Here is a 10,211-nt window from a genome sequence, read left to right as displayed (position 1 = left end):
AAATTCTCTCTTAAAAAAAAGTTCATGTACATTTTAGTATCATAACTGAATTCATATTATTATTCAACAGATCTATAGAACCATTTCAACTTTTATGACTAAACACTCTACCTCTTGAACAGCAGATCATTATTTCTCCTTCACCATAGTCCCTGACTCCATCATTCTACTTTCTGTTTCTATGAATCCAAATACTTCAACTATCTTGCATAAGTGAAACCATGCAACATTTATCTTTCTGTTACTGGCTTATTTTATTTAACACAATGTCCTCAGGTTTTATCTATATCATAGCATGGAGGTGGATTTCCTTCTTTTCTTTCTTTTTCTTTTTTTTTTTTTGGAGAGGTTTTCACTATAGGGCACATGCGCTCCCCAGAAAGACAGAGGGAGACAGAGAAACAGAAAGCACAAAATCATCCCCCAGGGGGGATGGCTATACCACAATCCCTTCCCCTCCATTCTCCTCTCAGGATCTTGGGCACACACACACACTCGCCTGGCATGAGTTTTAAGACACCAGGTCCGGGACTTGAACTGCAGTCAACAACATGGGAGTCCAGCGACATAGCCATTATGCTAACTGCTGGTCCCCCTTCTTTTCTTTTTATGACTGAATAATATTCTACTGTATATATACACCATAATTTTCATCCATTCAACCATTGATGGACATGTAGATTTCTTCCATGTATTGCCTATTGTCAGTAATGTTGAAATAAACCTGGAAGTGAAAATATTTCCTTTAAATTCTGTTTTTAATTCTCTAGTATACATTCACAGAAATGGGAATGCTAAATCAGTTCCATACACAGTTTTTTGAAGGACTGTGATACTGGTTTTTATAGTAACTATACCAATTTTCAATGCCACAATTAGGGTGTACGGTTCATATTTCTCTTCATCTTCACCAGCTTTTGTTATTTCCTGTTTGTTTGTGTGTTGTGTCCTGTCTTGAGCTGTTGATAGGTTCATGTACCTACCATTTGAACAGACTCCTAACTTCGGAAGGAATGGAAAGCAACTCTAGATACCAGAGACAAAGTAGGAGGAGGATGGGAAATGGCAGAGGGTGAGAAATAGGGGGAAATACACACACACGCGCACACACGCACACACACACACACACACATATGAAAGTATGAAATGAGAAATGGAAAATTATTTGTCGATGATAAGTATAATTAAGCCACTATGCAGTGTATTCTGGATGGGAAATCACATTTTGTATGCTGTGATGATGCTCAGTGAATGAATGTAAAATAAATTTATTAAAAAAAGTTTCAGAAAAAAAATTAAAACTGTTTTTCATTAAAAAAAAAAGCATTAAAAATACCTATTTGTTGACTGGAGTAAGCTATATAGCCCCAGCTAGGTGCTACTTTATAGTATGTTCATTCTACTCACTGAGGTTTATGCCTAAAGTCAGACTTGTGTTCATGGATATGTATATATCAGCTGTGCTTGCTATTCAAAATATTTAGATTAATTAAGATATTTAGTGAATCAATAAAATGTGGAGGGAAAAAGGCATGGAAAGCAACCATAGATTCCAGACACAGTGTGGGAGGAGGGTGGGAGATGGCAGCGGGTGAGAGATAGGGAATCAAGGATGGGGAAAAAAAAAAAAAAACATACAGGAAACAAGAAATGGAAAATTATTTGTTGATGATAACACATATATTGATGTGCTTGATGGAGCCAATATACAGTGTATTCTGGATAGAAAATCTCATTTTGTATGCTGTAATGATGTACAGTGAATGAATGTAAATAAATAAATTTAAATTTAAAAATTTTTAAAAAGCAGTCATCCTAACAGGGGTGAAGTGATAATTCTTTGTAATTTTCATTTGTTTTTGCTGATGACTAGTGATGTTGAGTAGCTTTTTAGATATTCTTTAAACAAATGATCTCTTAAGCCCTTTGCTCATTTATTTTTTAATTAGGCTATTTGTTTTTTGTTTTTGTTGCTATTATTCAGTTATAGTAATTCTTTATATATATTAAGGATATCAATCCCTTAATGAAATGATTTCCAATATTTACTCAGAGTCAATAGCTGGCTGTCTTTTCCCATGTTGATTTGGTTCTTTTATTGCTCAGTAGTTTTTAAGACTGATACAGCTTGACATTAATTCTTCTTTAAATATTTAGTAAAATTCTCTAATGAAGTCACCTGGTCTTTAGGTATTCTTCGTTGAAAGTTTTTTTTTTTTTTTCTTTATTGAGAGTTTTTTTGCTATATGGCGTGTGCGCTCGCCAGAAAGACAGAGAGACAGAAAGCAAGAAATCACCCCCCGGGGGGATGGCCACGCTGCAATCCCTTCTCCTCCATTCTCCTCTTGAGATCTTGGGCACACACGCACATGCACCTGGCGTGAGTTTAACCCACTGGGTCTGGGACTTGAACCGCAGTCAACAACATGGGAGTCCAGCAACATAGCCATTATGCTAACTGCTGGTCACTGCTGAAAGGTTTCTAATTATAGATCCAATACTCTTTCTTTTTATAAGTATGTTTATATTTTCTATTTCTTCATTTTTCAGTCTTAGAAAGTTATACATTGCTAGGAATTTATCATTTCTTCTAGGTTATTCACTTTCTAAGTCTTCTGAATTTTAAACTTGCCTACTATCACTTCTTTTCCTGCCACCCATAACTTCTAGTTTGTTACATTTTTACTTATCTCAAGATATTACCTAAGTGTTCTTGTGAATCTTCTTTAATCCACTGTATACTTAAGAAAATATTATTTGGGTCAGCAAGTGGCATAGAGGTTAAGGCGCTGATCCCACATGACTGCCTCAGTGGTTTAAGTTCTGGCCCCTGCTGTTTGAAAAACACACTGGGTATATATGGGTGTGTGTCTAAATTCCCGAGAGGAGAATGGAGGAGAAAGAACTGTGGCATGGCCTTCAGCCTTGTTGGATGATTTCTCATTTTCTCTCTCTGTCTCTTTGTCCCTCTAGTAAGAACACACACCCTAAAGCAAAAAATTTTTAAAAAGAAAAAGAAAGTATTGTTTAACTCCCACATATCTGTGAATTTTATTTTTTTCCTACTGCTACTGATTTCAAGTTCAGTTCTATTATGATTGGAAAAGATACTTGGCATAATTATTTTCTTTTTCTTCTTTGGTTTCTCCCTTGTTCCTTCCTTTATTCATTCCTTCCTGTCTTTCTGTCTTTCTTTTCTAATTTTCCAGAGGACATATGCTTTCCTGAGGGAAGCAGAGAGAGGAAAGTGAGAAGCAGCTCCCCACACCCAGGGTATGCTCACACCACAGTCTTTTCTCCTTCATTTCTCACTACTTTGGGGTTTTAAGACACCCATGCAAAATTTTATCAATTATGAAGAATGTTCTATGCACACTTGAGAAAAATGAGTATTCTGCTGCCGCTATTCATGTAGTGTTCTGTATATGTCTAATCAGGACAATTGGTCTACACTGTGGTTCTAGTCCTCTTTTTCTTTCTTGATATTTTCTCTGGTTTTTATACCCATTGCTAAAACCGGGGTTATGAAGCCTCCTACAATTAGTATGCTGCTATGTATTACTCCTTTCAATTCTGTCAATATTTCCTTCATACTTTTAGTAACTCTAATGTTCGGTATATATCTGTATCTATCTATATATGTTACATCTATTTATATATCATATACCATGCACATAATTGTTTTATCTCCCTGTGAATTGACCCTTTTACTATTATATAATGTGCTTCTCATCTTTTTTGAAGGTATCCTTTTTAAACCTTGTTTGTCTGGTACAAGTATGACCACCCTTGTTCTCTTGGTTACCATTCTCATGGAATATCTTTTCTCATACTTTAAGTCTGTATGTGAGTCTCTTGTAAACAGCATATAGCTAGAGCTTTGCTTTTTTTAGTCCATTTAGTCACTCTGTCTTTGGCTAAGGGTTTATCACTATACTTTCAAAATAATCACATATAGGTAAAGCCTTATTGTTGTTTTTTGATCATTATTTTGCCCTGCCAGGTATTTTCTTTGTTGTTATCATGGGAATTATATTAAAAATACTATTGCTGTAATAATAATGTAAGCTAACAACTTTCACAAAAACTCTACTCTTTTATATCCCCCACCCCCCACTTCAATGCTGTCCATGACACTAACTGCATTTTTGTATCCTTGTATAACATATCCATACTTTTTGTTTTTGCTTTTTGAGAGTGGTTGTTTAATTGTTTGTTTGTTTTGTTTTTGTTTTTGTTTTTTTGCTATGGGGAGTGTGTTCTTACTGGAGAGACAGAAAGTAAAACATCACCCTCCAGGGAATGACCATACCACAATTTCTCCTCCATCATTCTCCTCTTGGGATTTTTGGCATGCACACACATGCACCTTTCATGAGTTTTAAGCCACAGGTCCAGGATTTGAGCCACGATCAACTAGGTGAGAGTCCGGCAAAGTAACCATTATGCCACCTACTCGTCCCCATAACATAGTTTTATACTTACAAATTTTTATTCTTTTATCTTTTAAATTGTATAACTCAATTAAAATGCTTTATGTATCACCATTATAGTATTACAGTATTCTGTCTTTATATATTACTTTTACCAGAGAATTTTTGTGTGCTTTCATGTTGATATCTATTTGTTCTTTTATTTAGTGAAGATAAACTCCCTCAGTTTTTGTTTATCTGAGAATGTCTGTCTTTACACTTAATTTCTGAAGGACAGTTTTTTCAGATGGTTTTTTTAGTCGAAACTTTTCTTTTTTCGTTTTTTGTTTGTTTGTTTGTTTGTTTTTGCTATAGGGCACGTGCACTTGCCAGACAAACAGAGAGAGACAGAGAGAAAGAAAGCGAGAAATCACCCCCACCAGGGGGAATGGCCATGACACAATCCCTTCTTCTCCATTTTCCTCTCAGGATCTTGGGCACACGCGCCTGGTATAAGTTTAAGCCACTGGGTCCGGGACTCGAACCATGGTTGACTACGTGGGAGTCCAGCGACATAGCCATTACCCTAACTGCTGGTCCCTAAACTTCTTTTCTGTTTTGTTTTGCTTAGACATTTGGACTATATAATCCCAATCTCTTCTGGTGTGTGAGCTTTTTGATGATAAATCTGTCAATAGACTTATGGAGGCTTGTATGTGACGTTACCTATGTTTTGCTTCTTTCAAATTCTTTTTTGGGGGACCAGCAGTTGGCTTAATGATTGTGTTGCTGGACTCCCATGTAGTCGATCAAGGTTCAACTCCGGACCCAGTGGCTTAAACTCTCACTGGTCGTGCGTGTGTGCATGTCCAAGATCCTGAGAGGAGAATGGAGGAGAAGGGATTGCAGCATGGCCGTGCCCCCTGGGGTGAGGGGGGTGTGACTTCTTGCTTTCCTCTGTCTTTCTGGCGAGTGCACATGCAATATAGCAAAAGCCTCTCAAAAAACGAAAACAACAACAACAAAAAACATTCTTTTTCTGTCTTTGACTTCGACTTTGGGAGTTTGATTATATTGTGTCTCAGTATAGACTACTTTAGCCATGATTTATATTAGCCATGATTTTTTTATCTTTTTGAAGTTTGATGTCCTTTTCATTTCACTGAGTTAAAGGTTTTACTTCTTGTTTATTCAAAGAAATTCTCTATTTCTCTCTGCTCCTTCCATAATTCCTGTAATGGTATATCGATTGCCTTGATGGTATCCCATACATCTCTTTTACTTTCTTCATTTTTCTTCATTTTTTTTTTGCACCTCTAGCTCAATAATTTCAAATAGCCTGAGTTCACTCATAATTTTCTGCGTGATCAACTCTGTTTCTGAGCCCTTCCAGTGACTTTTTTTTTTTTTTTTCAATTTAGTTGTCATATTCTTCAGCACTGAACGGGGGTCTTTTGTTAATTCGGTTTTTTTTTTGTTTGTTTGTTTGTTTTGCTATTGTCTAAATGTTTGCATCACCACCCATATTTATATGTTGGAATATTAGCCCTCAAGGTGATGATATTAGGAGGTGAGATTTGATAAATAGTTAGATCATGAATGTGGAGTCTTCACTGGGGACTAGTACCCTTCAAGAAATGACTACAGAAAAATAGGAATTCCTTTCTACCATTTGTGAACACAACTTGAAGGAATTATCTTGGAGAAAGTAGGCTCTCAAGAAGCAACACTCCTTCCTTGGTCTTGAAATATCAAGCTTCCAGAATTGTAAAAAATGCATTTTTGTTGTTTATAAGATACCCAGTCTAAAATGTTTTGTTACAGCGTCTTAAACAAACTAAGTTTCTACTTCCTTGTTAATAGTCTATTTTCCTTCCTGCATTGCTTTTCTGATATTACTTAGTTGCCTATTTTTACTCTTTTAGATTACAGAGCTTTTTTCAAAAAAACAACTTTTGCCTTCAGGTACATGAACTCTATGGGGAGAAAGAGACAGTGAGAGAGAAAGTGAGAAATCATCCCCCGGGGGGATGACCTCGGTACAATCCCTTCTCCTTTATTTTCCCCCCAGGATCTTGGGCATGCATACACATGTGCCAGCATAATTGTCAAGCGACCTGGTCCAGGACTTAAATCATGGTTGGTCACGTGGGAGTTTAGTGACGTAACTGCTGTGCCATCTGCTGGAGCAACCACTGAGTTTTTTAAGATAGTCCTTTTGAATTATTTTTCAGATAATATATAGATCATCATTTTGGGGAGGTTGGTATGTAATGATTATTTTTGTTTCCTTGAGTGAACCATGTTTCCCTCTTTTGTCATTCATTTTATGATTTTTTCCCCGAGTTTTATGCATTTGCAAAACCAACAAGCTCTCTCAGAATTTATGAACTGCTTAATACAGTAGAAGACCTTCACCCATCATCCTAGCTAGAAATTCTGGGGTCTCTGAAATCTTTTCTGAGGTTCATAACTTCTCTGAAACATTTATAATTTACCACTTAGAGAGGATTGCTGATTTATTTTCAACAGGCTTATAACCTCTTGCTCCCTCTGGTGTCTGTCTGCAGGCATCCAAACTATGTAGGTTCTATTATCGCTGAGTTAGTTGAGACAGACATTAGTGCCTTGGGCAACCCTCCTAAAAGCTGAAATATTGGATGTACATTTTACTCTTATCTTTCCCTGAGGGTGAAGCTATGAGCTGAGTTGAGCAGTGCTGCTGGCTTAGAGAAGGGGCAATCATGGATAAGGAGAAAATGTTCTTTTACCCATTCCAATGTGCCTATTCTCAGTTTTGACTTGCCTGTGGTACTAAAGCCTCTTAACTTATTTCTGTAGTTACTATAAAACTGTTTTGATCCATTTAGTTATTAACTCAGTGTCTCTACAGGAGAATGGGTGCTGAAACTTCCTAATCTGCCATTTGGTTGAGGTCACTCCCCCAGGCCACATGATATGCTTTTAAACAAAAGCACACACTTTCTCTCAAAGTTTGCTCTCCACTGTAGCTCCCGGGTGATCGAAAACAGGGAATTTATTTATTTCATTTTTATGTTTTCTCTCAGGATAATTCATTACTTTTTAAATAGAAAAATATCATTTTGGATAGTTAACATTTACATACAGTGTCGCCTCCCCCATGCCAAAAACCCTTCAATATCCAAAGTCGTTTAATATAAAGGGACTTATGCACAACTCTATTCTTTCTTTCTCAAGTCAGAGAGCTTAAAGCTAATGTTCTGCTTCTCTTAAGCTTTATACCCTGTCTGCTAGGAAATTCTGTTAGTTCTATATTTAAAATATGTCTAAAATACAATGAGTTCACATTATACCACTGCTATTAGGAAATTCTGTTAGTTCTATATTTAAAATATATCTAAAAAATGAGTTCACATTATACCACTGCTATCGCCTGAACAAAAACAGTATTATTCGACCCTGTATTACAGGAACAAACTCCAAACAGGACTACCTGCAGTTATCCTTGCCTTCTTCAGGGCAAGAAAGGCACAAAAAAGATCTCTTAGATAGGGATAGAACCTGCAACTTCTTCACCCAAAACTATCCCTTGATTTGACTCATAGTAATAGCTAGTCTTTATAATGTCCTGCAGGTCATATGTGATTTAGATTGCTTTTCTCTATTACCACTATTTTCTTAAACTCTAACCTTGTACCTTTTCCTTTTTCTTGACCAGGCCAATATATTTTTACCTTAGAAATTTTGCTATAGCTCTTCTCTCTGCTTGAAAGTTCTTTCCTGGTATAACCCATTGGCTACCTTCTTCACCTGCCTCCAATCTTTATGCGTCTCTCATCTTCTCAAAGAGGCTGATACATCCTGTGTTATACTGCACCTTGCCGCCCCACTAAAGATGCCTAACCTGTTTTAAGATCTATGTTTTCTTCATTTCACAGCTGAACAAACTCAACTTAGATTATTAGTATTAACAAGATTAGGAAGTAAAACGTTTTTTTTCTTTTTTCTTTTCTTTTCTTTTTTTTTTTTTTTTTATAGATTTTTGCTATAGGGTGCATGTATTTGCTAGAGAGACAGAGACAAATACAGAGAAATCCAAAAATCATCCCCATGTTGGGAATGGCCATGACACAGTCTCTTCCCCTCCATTATTCTCTCGGAATTTGGGGCACACATGCACACACACACACACACACACACACACACACCCAGTGTGAGTTTCCAGTCACAGCATCCAGGACTCAAACTGTAGTCCACCATGAGGAAGTCCAGCACCTTGACCGCTACACCACCTGCTGGTCATAAAGAAGTGGAAATATTTTAAGGCTAGTGATGCATATGTGCCGGCATGAGAGAAAGAGAGAAGCACCACCCATTAGGACCTGGTCATGCCACAATCATCGTTCTTCCCATTCTTCACACTGTAGGTATCCTAGACTTGCTTGCATGGCCAGTAAGTTCTTCAAGTCACTAAAAATGGGTCTTGGATCCTTGATGTCTGCATAAAATTCAGCTTTCTCTGTGTAGCACTTAACTGTGTGCCACAGGGTTCATCCTGGAAGTGATACATTCCATATGTAACCCTGTTCTGAATTTAAAACTTAATTGGATTTTCTTAAGAACACATTAGTTAAGTGAAGTCTTATTTTGATTAGCAATAAATTAGTTTGTAATCATGGTGTACATCGCACTTCATAATGAAAAAGTATGTACCTGCATCTGCTCTAGTACAGCATGAACGTGAATCAATCAGGAAAAACTAATATGTTTTAAAAACCTTCAACTTATATACCAATACTTACAGGCTGAATCGCTACTGTTATAGGAAAATAACAGGAAATGGTTTAAATTATTCTCTTTGCTAAGGTACCACATGGAAATACACCTGCACATAAATATTTAAATTTTAAAGTATGTGGTATAGTGTTATAATCAATTCTCTTTGTCTTGAAATACCTGTACTTCCCAGATACTCTTGTCATGGTTCCTGTGACAGTAAGTTGATGTGTCCCAATTTCCCATGGAAAGAACATCACTGTGCTACAAACATCTACAGCATCCATTCTTTTGATAATTTATTTAACAAATGCATCGGGTGCATAGTAGTGACTGTGGGATTGGATATGGAACTACTGAGACAAATGATATGTTCAGTTTAATTAAAGAGTTGATCGTCTAGTAGGACAAACCTATACAAAACTGGTCCAAAGTAGCAAAACATTCTATGGTAAGAATCTGAATAAAGAAAGAAGAAAACTCAAAGTGAACAACTGATAGAATAACACCATAGACAAAAGCATGTTAACATTTTTCATAAGCTTTCAGGTGTAGTAGTGATTGTGAATATCTAGGAATTCCCTGTGTCATAATCATCTTGCCCCACCCTCCCACTTTGGTTAGAGGATTTAATCATATACTAGTTTATTTCTACTGTCTCTTAACTATTAAAGAGAATTAATGTCATTTACTGACAAAAGGAGGTATTGATTGCAGTAGAAGATGGTATTAATCCTACCTAGGAACAAACTGCAGGCATTCCAGCAGTGTTGTTAACTAAAAAATCAATAGGCCTCTCGTCTCCTAGCAGTCCAAGGCCTTGACTATGTGCGTGACTGCATGCGCTTTCCATAGCCTGAATACTTTGCTGAACCCTGAGTGCCACATATTTAAGATGACAGCCCTGTATTTACTCTGTCAAAAATTTCAGGTTCAATATCTGGTTCACTTAGTAACTTTATATTACTGCTAGTATGATATGATAAGCAACTCAAAATGGCATATGGAAGAACACTGATGCTTTCTTGGGGGTATTTGTAA

This window comes from Tupaia chinensis, unplaced genomic scaffold (assembly GCF_000334495.1).
Source record: "Tupaia chinensis unplaced genomic scaffold, TupChi_1.0 Scaffold140508_1, whole genome shotgun sequence".
NCBI classification, from domain to species: domain Eukaryota; kingdom Metazoa; phylum Chordata; class Mammalia; order Scandentia; family Tupaiidae; genus Tupaia; species Tupaia belangeri.
This window is presented reverse-complemented; position numbering follows the sequence as displayed.